The sequence below is a fragment of the Diabrotica virgifera genome, chromosome 1 (genome assembly GCF_917563875.1).
Source record: "Diabrotica virgifera virgifera chromosome 1, PGI_DIABVI_V3a".
NCBI classification, from domain to species: domain Eukaryota; kingdom Metazoa; phylum Arthropoda; class Insecta; order Coleoptera; family Chrysomelidae; genus Diabrotica; species Diabrotica virgifera.
In genome coordinates, this window is record NC_065443.1 from 33,546,290 (window position 1) to 33,572,636 (window position 26,347).

A 26,347-nucleotide genomic window follows, 5' to 3' on the forward strand; every position below is an offset into this window, starting at 1 on the left:
TGCAATATCCCTCTGCACAAGTTAGAACATAAATCGTGTCAAAACTTTTTAAAAACTTATTGCAAGATTAAAGATAAACCAGCTCAAATACCAAGTTCTTCAACTCTTCGGAAAAAATATGTCAGTGCATGTTACAAAGATGTGATGACGAGTATTAAAAATCAGTTAAAAGCCGAATATCTTTGGATTTCCGTCGACGAAACAACGGATACAAAGGGTCGACAAATTGCGAATCTAATTGTTGGAGTTCTTAACGACTCTGGCGATTTTAAAAACTCATACTTAATTAGTGTAAAATGTTTGGAAAAAACAAACTATGCTACAATAGCTAGATTTGTTAACGAATCCCTAACAAATTTTTTTTTACCTGATCAAGTACCATTTGAAAAAATATTATTAATGCTTAGTGATGCCGCCTCATATATGATGAAAGCTGCATCCAATCTTAAAATCTTTTTCCCTAATTTAATTCACTGTACATGTTTGGCGCACGGCCTAAACAGAGTTGCAGAGAAAATTAGAATTGAATTTCCCAATGTAAACACCTTAATAAATAATGTAAAAAAAGTATTTCTGAAAGCACCACTACGTGTACAGGTATATAGGGAGATGCTTCCCGATATTCCTTTACCACCAGAACCAGTATTAACCAGATGGGGAACTTGGCTTAAAAGTGCTATATTTTTATCTGAACACTACGACGACATCAAAAGCGTTATTTCAAGTTTTGATCCGACTTGTACCGCTATTGATAACTGTCAAAATATTTTTAAAGAAAAGTCTATTAAAAATCAATTGTTGTATATAAAATCGAATTTCGATATCATTGAAAGTTCAATTACAAAATTAGAGGCTCAAAATTTATGTCTTCACAATAGTATGTCTATTGTTGATTCGGTTAAACAGAAAATAACAAATCTGAATGGGGAAATTGGAGTAAAAATTAAAGATAAACTTGATGACGTTTTAAACAAAAATGAGGGTTTCACTTTATTGCGTTCAATAAATAATATAATCAATTTTGGAAACTTCGATGAAAATATTAATATGGATCCGTCTCTAATAGCAAAGTTTAAATATGCCCCAATTACATCTTGTGACGTTGAGAGATCTTTTTCTGCCTATAAACAAATATTAACAGATAGAAGACATAATATTAGTTTAGAAAATATGAATCAATATATGATTATTTATTGTAACAATAAAAATATGTAAATTTGTTTTATTGTACTCTTTTTATAATATTAGTTTAGAAAATATGAATCAATATTGTAACAATAAAAATATGTACATTTATTTTATTGTACTCTTATTTATCTTGTGGTCAAAATAAAATATTTTGCCGTTTTATTTGTCACAAAACCTGAAGTTAAAAAAATATATTAAGAAATAATAATACAATTTGGTTTAAATTCAAACCTATTTATTTATTTTTATTATTTTTTATTTATTTATGTATTTAACGTAAACCATAAAATTATTCATATAAAAATAAGTGCATATATAAATGCATATTTGCATGTTAATTGTGCATATTCAGCTTGTTTTAAAATGCATATTGCATGCATATTTTAGACATTTTTTAGTGCATATTTTCCAGTCTCTACTTATAATATACACGTTAACATTTCACTTCAATAGTAATAATAGTAATCTTTTGAAAATCTAACTTTAAAATTTAGTATCTTAACTTTAAATTCATTTAACCTATACATGGCTTTTTAGTCATTTTCAATTTTTTAATTAATATTTATGAATATAGAGGTCGCATAAGATTGTAGTTCCTTCTTTACCATTTTAATAAATGACAGTCTTCCTCAGCTGATCTGCTGTTCACGGGGGCTCAAAATGGTCTGACTCAGTCATGTTATCTTTATAATTTAATAAAAGAATTTAGATGTGATTCTATTCACTGTAAAGGGTGATTACCCTATATCTGTGGCTTTTGCCCAGTATTCATGTTTTTTGTTGTGTTGTTGGGCAATTGTTCTTCTATGAAGGTATTTTAAGAGGACGTAAGTTTTTCACTCATTTTTTATAGAAAAAATTTTTATCTTAATATGTCCTTTTAGGAAGCTCTGATGATGGCACGTTATGTGTTGAAAGTACTTAGCTGATATAAAATATATTTTTTATACACTATCAGAAGTTTTTTGAAAACATACACCTGTTTGCCGTTTTGACAAAAAATATAACTAAATATCTCTTTTCTTACTCAGACTCTTTAAAGTCTTTTACAATATCTTAGAATCGGAAATATTTAGTTATATTATATTATTAAGGTATTGGATTTTGTCAAGAGCTATGAATTATGCATCAGTAAACAAATTTATGTGAAATTTTCAAGGCCATAGTCAATTTTTGAAAACAATTTAATCAACTTAAAATAATTATTTTTTTTCTTCATTTTCCTATAATATTCTAGGTGGTCTTTTCTATACATTTTCGGCCATTTAAATCGTGCTTGTTCATTTTATGGATGACCAACTTTGTCAAGTACTTGACTGCCGTGAAAGAATACAGTAGCAGTGTATTTCTTCTGTTTATGTGTATTTCTCTCGTTGGAGTGTTCAAATCTGGAACCAAATTGTACGTCTGCTATCGTTCCTATTGAATTAGACTCATCTTTTAAACCAAAATTTATATTGCAAAATAGCACAAGAACGACATTTAAACAGCTTTTATGAGGTCTCATTTAACAATATATTTAAATATTTCTTAAAATGTTTTAAATACAATTTCTATTAATAATTAAAGTCAGTATCCTATTTTATGTAATCAATGGTTTGCTTAATTATACATACTTGAAAAAGAAAAATAGCCTCTTTTCTTTACCAGGATATCATCCGTTAATAAAAATTGTCGTTTCTTTGGGGCATCTAATTTCGTGAGACTTTTATACCTTTGTGAGTCTGAGGCATCAATGCCATCTTATATGTTGTTCCTGTGTTGATTTCTTTTTGCGAGAAACTATTTTCTGGAAAATATAGCGTTGTACGTTACGCTCTGGGGAAAACAAGAACTTACAACACCACTTCCACTTTGTAAGTATACGTTTTTACACGTACATTGGCCTTTTAAGTTAACAATGAAACAGACACGTACCCCCAGATTTGTCCTAAATTTAAAAAAATATATTATAATATATATACAAACAAGCTGAAAATGCGAGCATTATCATAACGAAAACTTTGTTTATTTACGTATTTTAATTCATAATATGGAAAATTGCTATTATAAAAAGTTGTTTTGAATTAATAATTATGTTTTAATGTGCAATTATATCATTCCAATTTAAATGTGATGAACTATAAAGGCAGTTTACTCTTGATTGAAATCCATATTTTTTATATACCTCGTATAAAATTAATAAAATTTTATACTATGATTGCATCATAAATCTTAGACTATGAAGAGCTTTTTATAAAGAATAACTTTTTTCCGTCAAACTAAAAATAAAAGAGTTATAAATGAAAATGTTGTTTGTATCCATAATTTGAGACAAATCTTCAAATATTTTTTTCCATTAGAAGGATGTAATTGCACATATCAAACCATAATTTTTTATTCCAAACAATATTATTTCATGTAGTCGGTTCGCTAAACTCAGACACAACTGGCTAGAGATTTTAGTCAATAATTTTGCCAATTTGGCAAAAAAATAATAATTACTAAATAGTTAATAAGTACTAAGTAATTAGTAAATTCGCAAAAAACAAAAAAAATACCTACTAAAATCACTAGCCAGTTGTGTCGAGATTAACGAACCGACTATAATAACAATTTTCATTTAATGACGAATGGAACAGTCCATTTAACATTAAAGGGGAGGGGGCATACTCGTATAAACCTTTTTAAAGCGGTTAATAAATTATTGCTTTTAAAATATACTTAAATTGTATTTTTGTACATCTTATTTATTTTATATAATACCTAATTAAATTCACTATCAAATGTCATTGATATTTTGTTAATACTTAATTTAAAATTTAGTTTGACATTCACGAAATGTCAAACTCAAATAATGTAAATAACCTATGCTTTGCTTAACAAATCGAGATTAAAAAACTAGCCTACTTAATAGCAACGATTTCAGCTGGACGTGTAGTGTGTCGGCATAAAATAAATGGATTGTGACGTCACATTTTAGACTTTGAGGTCGATTACCGAAGACGGTTAGAGATATCGAAATGCCGTTTCCAGATTTGGATTCAGAAGAAAAAACTACATAGGAATCCATCAATAAATCTAATCTGAGTATTGCAGGAGCGGCAACGCAATAACACACACACACTTTTGCGAATTTATAAACGAAAAGTTTTCGTTGAAAATAACAAATACATATACTAAAAATTAATTGAAACGCGACTTCTGAAAATTAATAGTTCAAAATGCGATATTTTAATATTTATGCGTTAAATACTTGTCCACTTCTGAAAGTAGGCTTCCCGTAAAAATTTTCCATCTCTATATTGAGCTTTATTCATTCAATTTGTGGTGAAGTGCTTTATAATAATATTAGTCCAGAATAATAAGGATTTTCTCGGGACACTCAAAAATCCAGGTAGCTTACTACTTTTTTAGTTTTTGTAGACCTATAGGAAGAAAACCTACCTGTTTCCTGCCTAGAGTTCGCGTCAGTTTTTTAATTATTATTAATTTAGTGCAAAATTCGCGATTTTTTCGATTTTTTGCACTCCATTCAAAAGCTAAATAGTTGACATAACATTACAAAATTAACTTTTTAAGAACATTAAAAAACTTTCAAAATGCCGATTCTTGAAAGTTAAAAAGTTAATTTTTTGCTACGCAAACTGAAAAATAAGTGAAAATCGTTATTTGTTAATAACTTTTACTAAAACTACCATAGAACTTTAGTGTTTCACTCAAAGTTGGGTATTGGTGTACTTAACACACCTTCAAAATTTGAGACCGATCCTTTAATTAGTTTAAGAGTTCTTGTATTTGTTTATCCCAGAGACCTTTATTTTGCAATAAGATAAGACAGAAAATGATGAAGATAGGGCAATTCTAAGTATGGCAAATAAAAGTAGAAGAGTGATAGTATCAAAATGTATTAAAAAAGATAAAAAAATAATTAATATAGTCAAAAATCCTAATGCCAAATTTTTAAAATTTTGTTGTTTATAAACATTTAGAATAACTTTAAAAATTTGTCTGTAGAAAGAATCTTTGTATATATTCGAAAAGATAGTATTTTAACATGAATTTTCAAATAAAAAAAATTTAGCCTGGGTTCATTTGGGACACAGTTTGCTATACGTTTTTTTTTTAATTCACACCTAATTTGTTTATAATAATTAAGGAATCTCTTTAATGCCATTTTAAAGAATGGGATTTGTATTTTTCTTAATAAATTTGCACAAACATTGTACCTTCATAGCACTCTCTACGAATTTTCAAAAATGTAGTTCAAACGATTACTAGGGGGAACCTACAAATCCACTGAGTTAAAATACCGAAAAAGAAATTTCAATCGAATATAATTTTCTGTATCTCCGGATCAACTCAATGGATTTTGAACTTTCTTTTTTTAATTTGTATGTAATTTCTACGTACATTACAAATATGCAATTTGTTTATAAATTTATTAATTAATAAACAGTCTAATTTGTTTAAACAATTCTTGAAAAAATATTTTTTTAGAAAAATTTATTTTTTTAATCATAGTATCATTAATGATCATAGAAAAAGTTAAAGTACACTTTAATAAATAAATGATTTTTATTAGATAATTATTTATTAAAAATAATTTATTTATTAAAGTATAGGTACCTTAACTTTTTCTATGATTAATAACGATAGTATGATTAAAATCATGGATTTTTGGGAAAAAATATTTTTTCAAAAATTGTTTAAACAAATTAGACTGTTTATTAATTAATAAATGTCTAGACAAATTGCATATTTGTAATGTACAGAAAAACTACATACAAATTAAAAAAAGAACGATTAAAATATATTCAGTAAATCCCGAGATATAGAAAATGATAGTAATTTAAGTTGCCTTTTTAGTTTTTGAACTCGTGCATTTGTCGGCTCCCAGCTCCCCCTTCACTTATCACGACAAGTCACCAATTGAACTACATTTTTTAAAATTCGTGTAAAATACCAGCTTTTCTAATATGTAAAATGATTTTTTCTACGGACAATATTTTTAAAGTTATTCTCAATGTTTATAAACTACAAAATTTCACAAATTTGGCATTAGGATTTTTGACTATTAGATAATTTTTTTATCTTTTTTTAGCAGATTTTGATAGCATCAGTTTTCTACTTTCATTTGGCATACGCAGAATTGCCTTATCTTCATTATTTTCTGTCTTATGTTATTGCAAAATAAAAGTCTCTGGGATAAACAATTAGAATAACTTTTAAACTAATTAATGGATCGATCTCAAATTTTGAGGGTTTGTTAAGTACCTCAATACCCAACTTTGAGTGAATCACTAAAGTTCTAAGGTAGTTTTAGTAAAAGTTAATAATGAATAACAATTTTCACTTAATTTGCAGTTTGCGTAGCAAAAAATTTACTTCTTAACTTTCAAAAATCGGCCTTTTGAAGGTTTTTTAATGTTCTAAAAAATTAAATTTTGTAATTTTATGTCAACTAGTTAGCTTTTGTATGGGGTGCAAAAAATCGAAAAAATCGCGATTTTTGCTCTAAATTGTTAATAATTAAAAAACGGACTCGAACTCTTGGCAGGAAACTTTTCTTCCTATAGGTCTACAATAACTAAAAAAGTAGTCAGCTACCTGGATTTTTGAGTGTCCAGAACATGGTCCATTTCTTGCTCATTTCCCTGGAGTATATCATATCATCCGCCGGTGGTCTTCCTCTGCTTCGATGTACCTCTTGTCTTGATCGACATTCCAGAATCGTTCTGGTCCATCTATCATAAGTCAATCTTGTTCTTTATCGGTTTCTTCGACAAATTATATTATAGCTTGGCAATGGTGTTTATTATTTAACCTTTATCTCACAATTTCGATCAGCTCGTAGAGTACCTAAAAAGAATAGCTGATGTTTTAGAAACAGAAAAAATTGTCATAATTTGTATAAATCAAACAGATCAGAATTTATTCATTTATCTGCTGAATAAACAAGAGATCAGGTGCAGTAGCGCAAATTATGCTTGAATTATAAAAATTGTGAATACAGGAAATCCAAAACAAGCTATTTTTTTCAGAGTATTTTAGAGTATTTGCACGCATCGCTTAACTTTTCGTTGTACCGGGTGTTCCAATAAGAATGGCCCTCGGCCATATCTCAGGAACCGTCTATAGTACAGCTTTGAGAAAAAAATATTTATATCAAAAGTTGCCTCGGGAAAAGCCTGGAAATTATTTTCATAATTGTAGGTCCACCGCTAGAGGGCATAATTAAATATCAAAAAATAAAAAATCAAAATTTTACAAAATTTGCCTAATGAAAGAGCACTGGAAATCCGATCGTCGCATTCTTCATAAAATTCTGCGCATATTTGATTTCACAATTTTAAGTCTACCTTTGCCAATAAGAGGTGGGGGTGAGTAAGAAACTTCTTGTGCAAAAATGGCTGTAAATCCGGTTCTGCTAAATCGAATTTTGCAGACTTGGTCTTGTTGAAAACAGCTCTTTTTCGTCAATGTAAGAGTCTTATCACCGAAATAGCCTAATAGGCAATATGCCAGCTAGTAGGCGTTATTTAATTATTTTCGGAAATCTAGTTTTCTTTCGTTAATATTAAAACAAAGAAATAAAAGCAACTAGGTACTTACTTAGTGACGACCTACATGTTCAAATTGTTGCCCATGTTGTATTCTCTAGATCATATCGCACCCTCAGTGCAAGACTGCAGTAAGTCAAAATAAGTAAGTTTCGAGATAAAGACGATTTTGTTTATTTTCGTGCTAATATCGGTGAAATAAGACACAAGTTTTAAGAAAAATTAACATTTAATTATGATTTGGCATGCTTTTGAGCCTATACTACATTAACCAAAAATAGAAATTTAAATAAAATAATATTAATGCAAAAAAATTAGGAACTTCAAAGTTTTTTTTTTCAAAAACACTTTTGCACGGAAAAAATTGTTAATTACTACAAATTTAGTATTAGAATTTCAAAGTTACAACAGTTTTGCACGGAAAAAATTGTAAAAAGTGTAAACACATTTACTTTTACAGTAAAACCTGTTTTACCGGCCACCTGCCAACATCGGCCACCTGTACTAACGGCCAGTTTAAAAATTACCCAAACCAATTATGTATATCTAGACTACAAAAACTGGCAATACCGGCCACCTTTCTATATCGGCCAATAGTTCTTTCATTTTTAGTGGCCGTTGCTGACAGGTTTTACCGTAGTTGTTGTTCTCTTCTCGTACATCATCTTGTGCCAAAATATTTTTATAAAAACTATGGTGGGCTTCTGGTATCATACCCGAATGGCATAAGTATACCAAATCTTTCTTTTTGGCCATTTGAATTTTTGGCTGTTCTTTGGCAAGTTTTCTGAGAATAGATATTTTTGACATCTCAGTATTGTCAATACACAAGTTTTAAGATAACTGTTTTCCTTTCATGAGAAAAAATACTTTTTGGTCGTAAATAGTTAGTCTTGATTTATGTGGTTTTAATCCAATCTAACAAATAAATGGTCAAACGACAGAGAGGTAGAGAGAGAGAGAGAGAGAGAGAGAGAGAGAGAGAGAGAGAGAGAGAGAGATATATATATATAGAATAGAGAGATATATTCTTAAACAATATTGATATTTTGATCGAATTTGCCGTACTCATTTGAAGATAAAAGGAGATTTTTTGTAAATACAATGAAGCAGACTTCATTTTGCAACAAGAAAATTACTCCACAGACACTACAACATATGTAATATCCAGTAGATAAGACAATTTTATGAAGTATGACGTGTGACACAAAAAGTTAAGCTCATAAGCATACTGATTCCTGTAAACCTATCAAAGATTCAGGTTTATATCCAAATTTCATTTTTGAGTATTTATGTCAGAGATTAGCAATAAAAAGAAAAAACTTGAACGTTTTTAAGTGTAAGTTCTAGTATAATTAACAGTTAACAAGGTTTATACAAAAATTACAGCAACTGCGCAGACTCAATAAATTCGAGCATTTCATCAACTAGATTTCTACGGTGAAGTAAGACCGTAATAGACATTATTAAGGAGGCTGGGCTGAAGGGACAACTTTAACTAAGGGATGAGCTACAATAATTATATGGATAACGGCAGGCTAGCTAAGCGCCCACTCAAATTGAGCCTAACTAAGTACAAATAAGAGAGATGACGCCCTATACCTAGACGTAACATGGAAATCACTGGTAAAAAATCAAACATAAATACTCACAAATCGAAAACTTTTTAAAAATAATCTTGTATGCCCGTTATTAGCCCCCATCATGTCCAAAATAATTATGCGCTTTTTAGACGAAGAAGATATAAAATAGTAATATAATTTATAGTAGAATCTCACTGATCCGGCACTTAAATAAACCGGCACGTCCAATAGTCCTGCACCCTACAGCCGCAATTTATTCACCCATTCCTAACACTATCTACACCGCGTATGCTTATCGTCGCTAAGTTTTGAGTCTCACCTCAAAACTTATCAGGTGCACGTGTGAATGTATTTACCTGCCGTTTTAAGTGAGATTATTGTAGTTAAAAATGTCAATAAACCGAAACAGAAGACTCTAAGTAGTTATATTATGTTTATATGGGGTTAACACTCTTAGTCCATTGAAATGTTACATTTAGGGTTGCATTTCTTAGCGGAGTCAATTTTATTTTTTAAATGTGTAGAGGGGTTCAGTAGAAGCTTAAGTTCAAGTTTTTGGGGTTTTTATGGTGTCACCTTTGAAGTATGTAGATAACAATAAAATTTGTCTAAAATGTTTAAACACATTAAAAAAGGAGTTGTTAGTTTTTAAACATTTTGTCATCATATTTCGTTAGTTTCATGTTTACTTAAAAAAGTTGAGTGACAAACTTTTTAATTTATAATTTTAACCAACACAACAATAAAATATAATTCATGAAGAAGTTTTTTGGAAAATTTAAGTCAAAATATACAATAGGAAAAAAGTTATGTTACTTCATAGACAAGCGGCAGGATCCAACAAACGCTTATATCTCGAGATCCTGACCACCGTGTGGTGAATGGCTAATTTGGATCATACTTTATGATTTTGATATCAAAAATTCGTTTTTTGCTCTTCTTAAGGAATTTTGCATTTTGCGGTTGCGTCATTCTTCTTCTGAACCGGCGAATTTGTCCTCAAACAACTTCTGGGGCCTTTTCTATATTTTGGGTTATAAGTTTTATAGTGCGGAGAATGGTCAAAAACAGATTAATAATAGTATAGGAATGTAAAAATCATAATAAATTTTATGAATAAAAAATATACATATATAGATAGAAAAGTAAGCCTAACTTTTGTTTTTATTGTATCCCTATGAACATTCGAGAATCTGGTCAAGTTTGGAGCGCTGTAACACCTATATAAATAAATAGAATTAAACAATTTTATAGTGAAAATTTTTCGCTGAAAAACCCTCTACAAAATTGCAATAATATTATTTAATTTTAAAATGAACTGAAAAAAGTTATAACCTCCAAAAGGAAAGTTGTTAAAAATGTTTAACATATTTTTTTATATCTTTTTTGTTGGTCACTTGACGATAAAAACTAATAGAAACAAAATTGTATAAAATTTAATTTTCTACATTTTATGTTTAATTATATTTTCCGTAGGGTTGGTAGTTTACGAGATATAGCGCGAAACCCTTTTGCACCCCATTTCCAAAATGGCGGCCGGGGACAAGGGTGGCGACCCCAAAAACTTGAACTTAAGCTTCTACTGATCCCCCATACACATTAAATAAATAAAAGTTACTCCTCTAACAAATGCAATGTATGGTTTAAAAAATGTAACATTTTAATGGACTATCTAGCAAGCCAAATTTATTTTTACGGGAAATAAAAGAGCCAATCAATTGGCGCTAACTAAATGCGTACAAGTACACTCAGTGGTATACGAAGAAAGGTGGGTTTGCATGCTGCAGGCATAAAAATAGCTAAAATAGCTGAAAAACTGCTAAAAAATAGCTAGAAATTAGACGTCCTTTAGGCGATCCTGCCTACTACAGGTTTTGCTATTGATTGTAGTGAAAAAATTTATTTTTATCTTGAAGTTTCAATTTCCACTTCCGAAATTGCTTTCAAAAAATTTTTAACGAAAAACAGGTAAGATTTAATTTCGATACAGGGTACCACCATATGCGCATCTCAGCCTTTTGAAAGCCTTAGAGCAAGCCGTGGTGTGCTCTCTCAAATTATTAACAATAAAATGCAAAAGACGCAACCCTGACGGGCGGAGGTAAATTCCTCACCAACCAGTAGAACCATATAATCCGACAGGTAATTTCCTCACCAAGTTTAAGGGTTCGTATTAATCCGGTAGGTATTTTCCTCACCAACTCACTCAGGTAATAAAATAAAAAATATATCGACGCTACCAAGCCAAAACGGCATAAACGCCAAAATGACCACTTTTTAGTTAGCTGCACTAAAAAATAGGATTTTAATTTCTGCACCAGACAGTCAACGCGGAATAACCGCAGAAAAAGTGAAATAGGTGTAATATAGGTTTAAAATTTTTATAAACGCCAGTCTAGTCACGCACGTGAACACCGACGTGAACACCGATTGACATAATCGCCAGTGCCCGTAAGATTATCATTGTGTACAGTTCGGTCCAGTAATAATAGTAAAGGTATGTATTTTTATAATTTTTATGGATAAGTAACATGGTATTATCTACCTTTGCAATATTTTCAATTTGTATTGATTTTTGAAGCGTAAACACACTGAATTTCTCTAAAAACTATGAGGCGTTTATGCCAAAACCACATATTTACATCGTGGTTGACACAAGTGCCATTCCTCAATGGTATTCTTATGCAGGTTTCTTATTTAAAAATTGCGCAAATAAAAAGTTTATTTTAAAATATTCTATTGTAACTTTGTACTAGTGTGATGAACAATTCATTTTGTATTACAGCATAGAGTTCAAATCAATTTTATATAGCTAAAAATGGCGATCGATTTTTGGCGTTTATGCCATTTTTTTGTTGCAAATGAATAGCAGAAGTAAAAAAATAATGGCCTTACTAAATGAAAATAAAACATATACCGAATCAGTACAAAATGATATACTCACTGACAATAATCCCCCTATATATCCCTTAGAGTTTCATGACATTACTACTGCCAACATTGCAGAAGCTTTTAGCAATGACATTATCATCTTTGAGGAACCACCAGACGTTGCAGTAGAAGAAGAAATATTTAGTCACGATCTCACAATGACATCATGTTTCAACTTAGCAGCAGATAATGGTTTGGATGCCGGTATAAGTAGTGATCAAAATAAGGAAAATACAAGCAATCAAATCAATACGGATGTTGAACCAAATATTGACAGTGATTATGAATTAGAATCCACTACTTATTATTAGATATCCACTTTTAATTATTTCATATTTACTTTTAAGTATTTCATCCTAGCACCAAAACATGTTTAAAGAATTTAAGGTTTTGTTTTTAACTTAGAATGTATTTTTGATTAATAAAAAATAAACCCTATCAAAAATCTTCGTAATTTCATCATTTTTCTTGTTGGCATAAACGACAATTTTTGATTTTCGTTTCTTTTTTCATTAACGGCATATATCCCTTTTAAGCGCCATATTGACTAACCTTACAACGATGCGATCGACACAAACGCCAGAGGTAAGTTTGGCATATTCACCAATCTTATATCTCGATTGGACATAAGCGCCATTTTATAGTTTTTAATTTATTTCAGACAGTATTTTCAGCCACATTAATGTGCACAATATATTAAAATTTGAAAAAAAAAATCAACAATCTTTTTGAATCACTGTGCAGATAAGCAGAATTGGTAAAAATAAAAATAATCAGTTTTTTGTGTTTCCTGAAAAATCAAGTTAATGTCGTTTATGCCGTTTTGGCTTGACAGCGTCGATATATGTAATTTAAGAATGATTATTATGAAAGCATCCGAAATCCGAATAAAAGACATTCATTTCCTTACGTTGTAATAATAGTTTATAATATAGATAATGTGCAAAACGTATAACTTATTAAGTATTTATTATTTACTATAATAAGAAATACACTTTACAAAATCCATTATACCTAGTCATTTGATTAGACTGATGACTTATTATAGTTATTAAGGTACCAAGTGTATATAAGGATAATAACGCTTGAGGTCAATAGTGTATAGACCGAGGGCCTTCGGCCCGAGGTATATACGTTGACCGAAAGCGTTATTATTTTATTATTATAATACCCGTGATGCCTTCAACGTTTAATGTCCGACTAAATTATTCTTTATATGCAAAAAATTTGAATAAATTTTGAATTAATTAGTTTTCGAATAATTACATTTACCAGAAATAGTCGTAACGTAATTGTGGTAACCATAGTTTTATTTAGAGTTTTATTTGTCAACTTGACAGTATTTAACTTTAACTCGTTATTTAAATTTAATAGGCGATAAGGCGTTATTTTTCTATAACACCCCCTTGGGCGTTATATCGTATTTAATAGACTTCGAAATAATGTCATTATTGGTCAAATAATAGACCAGTCGTACGTAAATTTTCTACATTTTCCTCAGCTTACTTGCAGACTGCAGTAATAAAGAAAAATTTATTTTATAGGTTTTATATAATGTAAGGCCAAAAGTATGTTTGAGCCTACTTCAGAATCATTTGTATATTCTGATGTTAAATCAAGAGACTGAATTTTCTATACCAAGTTTGGTGTACTTAGGTGAAATCTTCAATAATGTATTTCAGTGTTTGGACACATTTGAATGATTGCATTATGTATAAATATATAGCCTTTCCAAAATCCACAAAAACTTTACTATTAGGATTAAACTCAATTTCGAGAGCTTTAAAAATTTCTCATTTTAACAAATAGAAAAGATTGTTTTAAGTTTCTGTTTTTTTTTTGTTTGACAGTAAACAGTATAATAAAGAAATATAATGCCCATTAATTGGCCCATGAATAGTGAATAATTGCAAATAATATGTGGTACGGTAATTGTGCCATACATATAATATACGAGAGGGGCAAAATTATGGAATAAATTAATTTTCTCTAAAACGGTCGATTTTTATTTTTAAATTACAATTTTTTGGCCTATATTTTTATAGTAGTAACGTCATCTAACTGTGCGTGATCACGTAATCAATGATTTTTTAAATAAGAATAGGGGTCGTGTGGTAGCTTATTTGAAAGGGTGTTATATTCTCTATTCAGTAATATAAACATTAATGTAATTATTGATTGATTGATTAATTGATTGATTGATGACGTCACTAATATGAAATATAGATATGCCAAAAAATTGTGATTTAAAAATAAGAATCGACGTGTTTCGGGGTTTTTTGTCCAAAATTGTCCATTTTAGAGAGAATGAATATATTCCATAATTTTGCCCCTCTCTGTATAAAATTCAATGTTGCTAAAAATCTTAGATTTGTTTCACATTCACAACTAAATACAGTTATCTTACTTTTGACACAGTTTATAAAGAGACAATTTTCCTCCTTGGTTTTTTTTTGAGCACAGCTCTTCACAAATTTTTGAACCTCATCAATATTGGAAGGAAGTCGACCAGGCATCATTTTCGTCGATAATTATATATATTTTTTCTTATGTAACAGACATCAATCGTAGTAATTGTTTCAGGCAAATTAGCTGCAAGCTCTTGGCGAATGATTTTTGGCGGTTTTTTAGTATATTCTCTTCGGCTCTACGTTTACAAGAGTTAGAAACAATTTTTCGATCTGTCTTCTGCAGATTTGGTTCATGATTATGTTGTAGGCTACTTCTAGTTATTGTAAAATTTGCCCCAATAGTATTCAATTTCGCACTAAAAGTTATTTTATTGCCTCCAGAACACTTCTTCACTTTCTAAAACTTTCACCTTATAAAAAATAAAATTTTCAAATACCGAGATTACTTTCTATTAAACATGCCATTTTTGTCAAAATTCCAATTATGACTAAAAATAAAATACTATAAAATTAATTAATCAATTATTATAGGTACCTACTGTAATTTTATAGTAGATAAATAATTTCCTTGAATGCCTTTTAGTAAAATCTACCTGAAACAACCATTTCAGTTTTGGTGAGGAAAATACCTGTCGGATTATGACATACCCTTCCAAACTCAGGTATAAGATTATTTTGGTGAGGAAATTACACCCGCCGACCCCGACATCTACATATTATAAACAAAAGGGAATGCAAAGAGCCGGAGATCCGAAGATTTCTTACAATTCAGGTAACAGCCTAAAGGGTACCCCCCGTTAAGATAGGCAAAATGCCCTCACTCCCAGAATTCAATATATTTATTTTTTTTACGTTCTATGTAATTAAAAAATGAGATAACGCGGATTTTTAGGTCGCCACCCCCCCTTACCCCTCCCCCACAGCCAAAAAAGTAGACTTTTAGATTTAATTTTTTTTAGTTGGGTTGCAATTGATTTAAAAATTTCAAAAAATTCACACATGTATCTGAGACTTTTACAAAACATGTCCAAACAGGTACAAACCTCAAAATTTTTTTAACTTTTTTAAAGCTTATAACTTTTTCTTGGAGGGGGCTGCAGGTCCAATTTTTCTTGCATTATGTGTATTTTATCAAAAGCTATCTCTCTGATTTTTTTCAGATTTTTTCGTTACCTGCGCTATCTTGAAAAATCCGGAAAACTGTTTTTTTTAGGGGGTTTTTGGGGATTTTCTCATTTTATAGACTGCAACATAGATCAACTTAAGGTTTTGTTAATAGATTATGTAGAATTTGAAATAACTGAGTATTTTAGGACTATCAAAAATTGGGCAAAACACCCCAAGCCCCCCAAAAACCATGTTTTTTTTAAGTTATATAAGGGTTTTTGTTGGCTTAATGATATTTTTTGAGGTCGATACAGCCTAAAAATTTTGATTTTTTTTTCATTTTTTTACTTTATATGAGATTAAAAAATAAGACTCATCGCATTTTTAGCCCACCACCGCCTCCCCCTGCCCCCACAAAAACGACAATTCTTCTATTTTTTTATTTAGTTAAGTTGCAATTAATTTAAACATTTTATGAGGCTTCTAAAAAACATATCTATTTTTTATAGACCCGTAGGTCAAGTGTACACATAACCTCAAAATTCCTTTTTTATTTTTTTAAAACGTATTTTTGACTTCGATCGATACTTGTTTTATCGATATTTTTTATAACGTCCAATGAATTGTACATCTCTCTCGCGGACGACAGCCTCAATACGTGCTTAGCGCTCATTTTTAATTATTAAAATTAATAGTTAGTAATAAAATAATGACAAAAATTTCTTCAGGCTCTTGTAGAGGGGGCTTTAAACTTTCATTTGGTCACTTTCTGACTTTCCTAATAATAATTTTTAATCGAGTTATTAAGCCTTGAAAATGGCCATTTTCGCCTTTTTCAAATTTTAAATCGCGTGTAACTCGACAACAGTCAATTTTAGAGCAAGATCACAACAGACCTTCTTTGTTCAGGTTGATCCAGATAATCTAAAACAGATTTGTCCGAAGTGAAAAAATTGAATTTTTGAATTCGTTTAAAAAATTGTTTAAACAATTTTCCGACTGCGGTACAGGTGAATTTGTTTAAAGGACCTGTTTTTGAGTAAGTTTGTGCAAAAAAAACGAATCGGAATAATTTACCTAACGGGGACAAGCATACGTCGTGGACTATTTGCATTATGAGCCAAATGCAGATGGTTTGGAAAACATTAAACGATAGATATCTATGTCTTGTATATATCTTGTAGATGTGAGTTGCGCAATCGGCAACATAACCATAGGCTGTTCTGTTGTTCGCATGTAGCTGCCATAGTATAATATTTATGGCATGGAAGATATTCTACAAAAATCATCATGCCAGCAGAATATCTTGCAAAACTGTTTGACAATACAGATGTTATACCTGTAATAGACGAAGACAGCGATGAAGACTTTAGAACTGTTAAGTGTAATACCAACGAATATAACTCTCCGAATACTCTATGAATATACCTATACGGAGCTATATATTCTTTGGTAATACTTTTCTCATTCATTTTATGGTGTTTTATGTGGCAGTAAACGTGAAGCAAAGTGTCATTATAGGCAGAGATACATATAGGTTATGTAGATGGTACAAGTAGATGTTTGAATAATTAGAATATGTTTAATGTAAGGTAATATTAGGGTACCTACTAAATACAAACTAATGAACAAAGGACAAAATGTTTTGAATCACAAAACTACAAGAAGTATGATATATTAAAATGTAGTTTTTGTAATTTATAATTTAATAATTATTAACTATTCTAAATGGGAAATAAGCCACAATTTAACTAAAAAATGATTTTATTAAGGTTTCGACGTCCACCACGTTGTAAAAATACAAAATATTAATAAATTAAACAAAAATGTAGCTTGGTAAAAAATCTTATCTTAAAAATATCTAATAATTTAATTTAATCTGACTTATTTATATAGATCGCCCCGAACCCTTTTTTCAGTGCGTCACAGATTATCGAATCCTCTCTAACGCATTACAGATGGAAAATAAAATAATTTTTTAGTTAAATTGTGGCTTATTTTCCATTTAGAATAGTTAATTACAAAAATGCCACAAAGAAATAGCTTTAGAACATTTTCGATTTAATTGCAAGCCAACTTAAAAAAATAAAATCGAAAAATTTACGTTTTTGGCTGTGGGGAGGGGTAATAGGGGAAGTGGGCTAAAATTGCGGTGAGTCATAATTTTTTAATCACATAGAACGTAAAAAAATAAAAAAATATTCAGGCTGTATCGACCTCAAAAAATATGATTAGACCCGCAAAACCCTTACAAAACTTTAACTAAATAAAAAAATAAAATAAATGACGTTTTTGTGGGGGCAGGGGGAGGGGTCGGTGGGCTAAAAATGCGATGAGTCTTATTTTTAATCACAAAGTAAAAAAATTAAAAAAATTCAAAATTTTTAGGCTGTATCGATCTCAAAAAATATCATTAAGCCAACAAAAACCCTTATATAACTTAAAAAAAAACATTGTTTTTGGGGGCTTGGGGTATTTTGCCCAATTTTTGATAGTCGTAAAATACTCAGTTATTTCAAATTCTACATAATCTATTAACAAAACCTTGAGTTGATCTATGTTGCAGTCTATAAAATGGAGAAAATCCCCAAAAACCCCCTAAAAAACAGTTTTCCGGATTTTTCAAGATGGCGCAGGTAACGGAAAAATCTGAAAAAAATCAGAGAGATAGCTTTTGATAAAATTTACAAAATCCAAAAAAAATTGGACCTGCAGCCCCCTCCAAGAATAAGTTATAAGCTTTAAAATAGTTAAAAAAAATTTTGAGGTTATGTACACTCGACCTACGGGTCCATAAAAAATGGACATGTTTTGTAAAAGTCTCAGATATATGTGTGAATTTTTTGAAATTTTTAAATCAATTGAAACCCAACTAAAAAAAATTAAATCTAAAAATCTACCTTTTTGGCTGTTGGGGGAGGGGTAAGGGGGGTGGCGATCTAAAAATCCGCGTTATCTCATTTTTAATTGCATAGAACGTAAAAAAAATAAATATATTGAATTCTGGGAGTGAGGGCATTTTGCCTATCTTAACGGGGGGTACCCAATTTATGCTTTCTATAATTTGCAAAGCAAACAGATGATAAATAACTGACGAGGAATCTAAAAATTGCACTGCATGCAATGATCAACACTTTTATGGAATGTTAGTTCATGTCGTAGAGAAAAAAAAATAAGAAAGCATGTAGAGGTCTTAACTTTCATAAGAATTTTTGATTGTTTTTGTCTTAAAATGATTTGAAATATTAGTAATATTTAATTCTGTTTAAACCAACTCGAAATCTTGCCCAAATAGCCTTGAAAGGCTATTCTTCAAAAGAAAAAATATAGTTATTAGAGATTATCAATTTCAGACTCTTTGTCCTTTGGATTAGGACTCTTGTTGATGTTGATAGGTAGTATCTCAAGAAAAGTACCTTTATGATTTTTTTGTGTTCAATATTATTGGATCATTTCTTCTTGATGTGCCTATCCGTGACGAATGTTGGCGATTATCATGGAAATCTTCACTTTATCTGCAGCAACGCGGAAAAGCTGCACAGATGTTGTGTTAAACCAGATTCTGAGGTTCTTTCCCCAGGATGTTCTTCTTCTTCCTGGACATCGCTTTCCAAATATTTTTCCTTGCAGGATGGTTTGTAGTAGGGCATATCTGGATTCATTTCGCATAATGTGTCAAAGTATTCCAACTTTCGAGATTTGATGATGGTTAGTACTTCTCGATTCTTCTCCAATTTCCTAAGAACCTCCTCATTTGTGACCCGATCAGTCCATGGAATTTTAAGAATTCTCCGATATAGCCACATCTCCAATGCTTCCAATTTTCGGCACATATCCTCGTTCAACGTCCATGATTCAACACCATAAAAAAGGACAGAGAAGACGTAATATCTCAACATTCTTACTTTTATACCAAGAGAAAGGTTGTCTTCTTCTTCTTGTAATAGGACTATGTCCTGTTTCTTCTGTTACAGTCTTTGCTGCGATCCGGAGCTCCAACTCTCGTACCATCGTTTTTTGGGTCTTCCTATGGGTCGCTTGGTGTTGGGCTTCTGTGTTTTCGCCCAATGCGCTATACGTTCAGGGTCCATCCGATCTACGTGGTCCCTCCACATGCGTCGTCGCGCTCTTGTCCATCTCACTACATCCTGAACGCCTAGCTCTCTCAATGTGTCTTCGTTTCGTACTCTATCTCTGAGTGTGATACCTCTTATGGATCTTAGGGTTTTCATCTCTGTTGTTCTCATTATCTGTTTGGTCTTTGTTGTCTCGGCCCTTGTCTCAGCTGCGTATGTCAGTACGGGTCTAACACATGTCTTATAAATGCGGACTTTGCTTTCGGTGCTCATATATTTATTCCGCCAGATTATATCCCTCAGGAAACCTGATATTCTCGCTGCTTTCATTGCCTGCTCTTTTGATTCTTGCCACAGATGCCTGTCGCTAGATATTTCCACACCTAAGTATCTGCAATCCATTACCTGTTCGATTATATGGTCGTCCACTACTAACTTACATCTAATTGGGTTCCTGGATATTACCATCGATTGGGTTTTCTCTTTGGATAGTGTCAGGTTATACTTTTAGGCGGTTATTTTGAATTTTTGTAGTAGGCGTTGTAAGTCATCTTCGTTCTCGGCTATTAAGATTGCATCATCTGCGTAGCAAAGTATTCTCATTCATTATGTTAACACTGATTCATTATGTTAACACTACCTATAACTTCATCCATTATTAAATTAAATAGGCATGGACTGAGGCTGTCCCCTTGTTTAATGCCTGCATTGATTTTGATTTCTTTCGTGAGCCCGTGTGTGGTTTTAATTCGTGTTTTGTTGGATCTATTGAGCTCTTTGATTATGTTTCTATACCTCTGACCTATGTTTTTCTTTTCAAGGATACTGAGCACGTCCCTTAATCGTACTCTGTCGAATGCTTGTTTCAGATCTACAAAGCATGTGAACATGGGCTTGTCGAATTCTATTGATTTCTCAACTAATTGCCGCATTATGAAAATAGCGTCTATTGTAGATCTGTTTGGGCGAAAACCCTGTTGTTCTTCCGATACACCGGCTTTCTTATATATTTTTTGGGATAGAATTTTTGTCAATAGTTTTGATGTAGAATTAAGTAGTGTAATTCCTCGGTAGTTCGTAGGATCTGTCTTTACGCCTTTCTTGTAGATGGGTATTGTTATACTCTCTCTCCATTCCTCTGGTACTGTCATGTTGTTTACAATTTTTTGGAATAATGTTGTTATCTCTTCTATTATTTTTGTACCTCCGTATTTAATTAATTCATTTGGTATATTATCCGGACCTGGTGATTTTCTATTTTTTGATCTTTTGATTGCTTCGTTTACTTCTTCTTGGGTGATGTTGTCATTCTCTGTTTCTTCTTGGTGAATGTTTTGTAGGTCATTTCTTTGTACTTCATTATTATCGTCGTTATCGTCTTTGTATAGATTCTCGAAATGAGTTACCCATTCTTCTGGTTTTATTGCGTTAATTTCTAATTCTTCGGTAACCGGCTTCTTCCTGTTCCTCAACATGTTCCATACCTTCCTTTGACCTCCTCGTAAATCATGTTCCATGTCATTTGAGAATTTTTCCCAATATATTTGTTTTAGATCTTTGATTCTGTTAGTTGTTCTATTTCTTTCTGATTTATATCTTTGATACTCTTCTGGGGTCCTATTGTTAATATATCTTACGTATGCATATTTCTTCTCTTTTGCTAAATCTTTGACTTCCTGTGTGAACCATGGTTTTTGGTTTCTGCCGCCGTTTAAGTCAATTGTTCTTTCTCCAATGGCTTCTTTTGCACTACTAGTTATATGATTTTTTATTTTTTCCCATGCTTCGTTTATATTGTCTGTGATTTCAATAGGGCTAAGATTGATCTTTTCCTCAAGTCTTTTTTGGTAGAGATCCTTAGTAATTTCGTCTTGTAGGGATTCTATGTTGAACTTGGTGATGTAGTTAGGTGGTTTCTTTCTCTCTATTATGTACGCGTGACGGTACTTACATATAACCATTCCGTGTTGCGTTCCCACATTCGCAGACGTCATTGTGCGTACGTCAAGTACTTCCCGTGGGTGAACTTTTCTGTTGGTTATCACATAGTCAATCATCGATCTGTGGCCCCTTGTGTTAGTGAATGTATATTTATGTTGTTCTTTGTGGTCAAAGTATGTATTGTTGATACGCAACTCGTTGTGTGCACATATCTCTATTAGTGAATCTCCGTTATCATTTGTTGGTGCTTCGTTGAACTTGTGCATTATTCCTTGGATGGGCGTATTTCCTATTCTTGAGTTGAAATCTCCCAACAAGAATATTTTTTCTGTTTGTGGCAATCTATCTAGGGTCTCTTGAAGTTTTTCGAAAAATTCGTCTCTCTCGTTCTTTGGTTTGTTTACATCTGGTGCATAAATGCTAACAATATGGATTTTTTCATTAGCTAACTTCATTGAAATATCCATTATATGCTGGTTGGTGTAATTAACCTCTTCGATGTTATTTTCAAATTTTCTGTTTACTAATATGCCAACACCTGCTTGTGCTCTGATGTTCTTGTCTACTCCGCAGTAGAAGAATATATGATTTCTATATACTGTGTTACCTTTACCCTTTTCTTTGTCTCTGAGACTGTACATATGTCTATTTTGTGCTTTTCTACTTCTAATATAATTTCTTGGTCTTTAGCGTTCCACGATGTAGTGTTCCAGCATGCGAATCGTAGAATATTTCTCTTCAGGTTTTTTTTCCACATTCGTTTTTTCCGTTTTCTCGCTAGGTCGAGAAAGGTTGTGGCTCTTGAAAAACGACCCCATACGGTTGAAAATTGATCTAGTTGATGCGCGCTCTTATTTCTTGGTTATTGGTCCATTCTTCATTTATTATGGTGCCGAGGTAGTTGTAGTGCCTCAATCTTTCTACAGGGGTTTGGTTGATATAGAGTTGACCCTCAGTTATGTATTTCTTGCTGACGATCATAAGCTTTGTGATCATGACTTTCATTGGATCATGAAAATTAAAAATGTGGTTATTTTGAGCAACCTGTTCTGCTAAGCCACATGAATATTTAAGAAGTCTACAATCACATTTGTGAGATATAATGCGACCAGATAAATTTCTAACAGTCTCCAGTAACCAATATAAACCAAATCGCAGTTTGTACATGATATGGAGAATATGATATTACATTTTTAAAATCATTTAATTTTTGTTTGTTTTAGCGTATAATGAAGATATTTCTCTGACTTTCTATTAATCCGTTAATGTCGGAAATATTGTTTTTACTGACTAATTCCTTTAGTATTGGCAATCAGTTTTTCCCACGTAAACATTATTGTGCTGTTTACATTGAATCGTATTTTTGTTGTATTTAGTGTTGCTGAGGTTTTATAAATGGTTGTTGAATTTGTTTAAGTTTAAGGTTTTTATTGTATAGATACTATGTTATTGTCTAAGTTAACAAACGTTTGTTATTTATAGAAAAAGACAGCAAATACAAAATAAGTGATTGATGTGATTGTTCATGGGTATTCTTTCATTTTTCGGACTGTATATATAGCAAATTTTTAGAGTACGGTCCATAAAGCTAGTCCAAATTAGAGTGCTGGAGCAATGACAAAAACAAAAGTGTGCTCTTAATTTTCAGTGGCTTGTGATACCACCTCCTTCATTGATTTTTGCCTAAGGATATTCACCGCATGTGGTAATAAAGATAACGTTTTGTAGATACATCTCAAATTTTTAAAGTTTGAACATCTGAAGTTTAATTAGTAAAATCCTCGAGCAAAAATATATGGCGTAGCGAACGAGAAAAACTTTGTTTTACTAGTACATTTTACTACATTTTAAATGCATAAAACTCGTCATGTGGTGTATAAACAGCAATTAAAATACACCTTAAAACGTTAATGGAATATTTAGAAGATAGTAACTATGTATGCTTTTTAAAGTTTTAAATCCGTCGCAATGAAAACTGTTTTATAATAAGTACGTTAGGGTATAAGGAGTCAAATACTCACAATCTTATTGAAGGTGTTTATTTATAGCAGTTTGCGGGCGACCGGTTTCGGCATTCACAATATACATATATGCCATCGTCAGGCCGTTGAGAAACTGAACATGCTAAAAATTAAATTAAAATACGTTTCAATACAGTTGCCATTGATTAAATTTTAAGTTTAAGTTAAGCAATAGATAATAAGCTACACAAGGGGTTACAAAAAGTTTTCGAATAGACCAGTGCTTATCTGATGTTAACTTTTATAGTCAGTATATTATGATATACGAGTATAAAGTATTTATAATAGCATTATTGGTACTCATATAATATCAGTACAAGAACTGTACAGTATACAATATGGTGTTAAATTGTAATTTAAAGCACATGTGTCTTTAAATTACAATTACAGCACATGGACTTTTAATTACAATTTAACACCACACTGGATACTGTACATTTCTTGTACTGAAAAGTACCAATAATGCTATTATTAATACTTTATAAACTGCTCGTCAAAAGTTAGGGATATAGAAAATTATGCTGTTTTCTTAGTTGATTTTTTCGCGAACAGACGGATTCCGCTATTTTTTTATTATTTTAGATTTTTCTTTTGTATTTACACACTTGTGCAAAGGTTTAGTAAAACTTATTTTTTGTACTTATACCGGGTGGAAGAAAAGAAATGCTTTTCTTGTGTTCAGTTTGAGACACCCTATAGGGAGAACGAGGTAGAAATGTGAGTATACTTTAGAATCTTATTGTAGTATTATGTTTTGTGAACATGTTGTTGTTTGATTTTCCCTAATATCTTTGGAAACAAAAAAAATAGACGATTTTGTAATTTAACATGTGTTTTAACCAAAACAAAAGTTTGAGACACCTTGTAGGGAGAAAAAGGCACAAAGGTGAATATACCTATATATTATGTTGTAGTTTCACATTTTCTGAGTATTTAGTTTTTTTAATTTCTCTGATATCTTTAATAATAAAAAAACTATACGGTATTACTCTTTAATATATTTTTCTATGTTTAACATGTGTTAGTCATTTCGTCAGTTAAAACACATATTAAAAAGTAATATCGTAAAGTTTTTTTGTTATTAAAGATATCAGAGAAATTAAAAAAATAAAATATTCACAAAATATGAGACTACAATATAATATTGAGGTATACTGTATACTTGCCTTTGTGTCTTTTTCTCCCTACAAGGTGTCTCAAACTTTTGTTTCGGTTAAAACGCATGTTAAATTACAAAACCGTCATTTTTTTGTTTCTAAAGAAATCAGGGAGATTCAAAAAACAAATTGTTCACAAAACATAAGACTACAATACGATTTCGATGTATACTAACATTTGTACCTCGTCCTCCCTATAGGGTGTCACAAACATAGCATAAGAAAAACATTTCTTTTGTTCCACCTGGTATAAGTAGAAAAAAAAAGTTTGACTAAACCTTTGTATAACTGTGTAAATATTAAAGAAAAATCTAATAAAATAAAAAATAAATTAGCGAAATCCGTTAATCTGTTAGCGAAAAAATCAACTATAAAAATTGAGCATAGTTTTCTTTATCCCTAACTTTTGACGAGCAGTTTATATCATAAATACTAGGGATGGCGGTTTTTGACAAAACACCGGTTTTCGGTTATACCGGTTTTTTTGCTTACGGTTTAACCTGGAACCGGCAAAAAAAACGGTTTTTGGAAAAAACGGTTTTTGGTTTTTTTAATCCCATAGGTTACAAAGTTGCATTCACAATGCACTTTAGTTTGCGATACTCCATTCGACTCGATATCAATATGATCAAAATTAGTATTATCGAAAGAACATCAATATCAATATAAATAAAACACAATTTTTAATAAAACCATTTTATTCTATTAATTAATATATTTATTTATTATTTTATTATTATTATATATTTATTGATTATTATTAAATATAATATAGCGTAGTTTTAAAATATTATTATACATTGGATCGAAATAAAATTTGATTTGTGTGAATCCCAAAGATTTGTGAATCAGTAGTCAGATGTAGGGAACAGTAAACCAAAATTATTATACTACTGCTCAACAGAGAGCGCTGAAATAATTCAGGTTCTATTGTAATTGAATTGATTGAATATATTATGAGAGTAGGATATAATATGAAATTATTGTATTCAATTAATGATGCAAATTTAGTTTACCATTTAAAAATATTATCCTCTAAAGTACCCACCAATTTTCCTCTCCTCCGAAACCCAAAAAATTCCCCAACCATTTCAACTTATAAAAAATTTCCCAAACTCATTGAAATGGGATTTAAAAAAAATAATGTCAACATAAATATTTTATTTAAAAATAAATTGGATAATGCAATTTATCTTTTATTTTTACTACCATCAAAAAAAATTTATCATGTATTACGTATAACACGTTTATATATTTGTAGAATAGGTACATTTTAACTCATTTAATACTTCCTGTATGGGTGTATCGTTTTGAAAACGTAGGGAAATTCTTGGAGATTCGTATTCGTAATCAGTAATTCGATATTCATAGTCAGAGCATTATTTTTGGT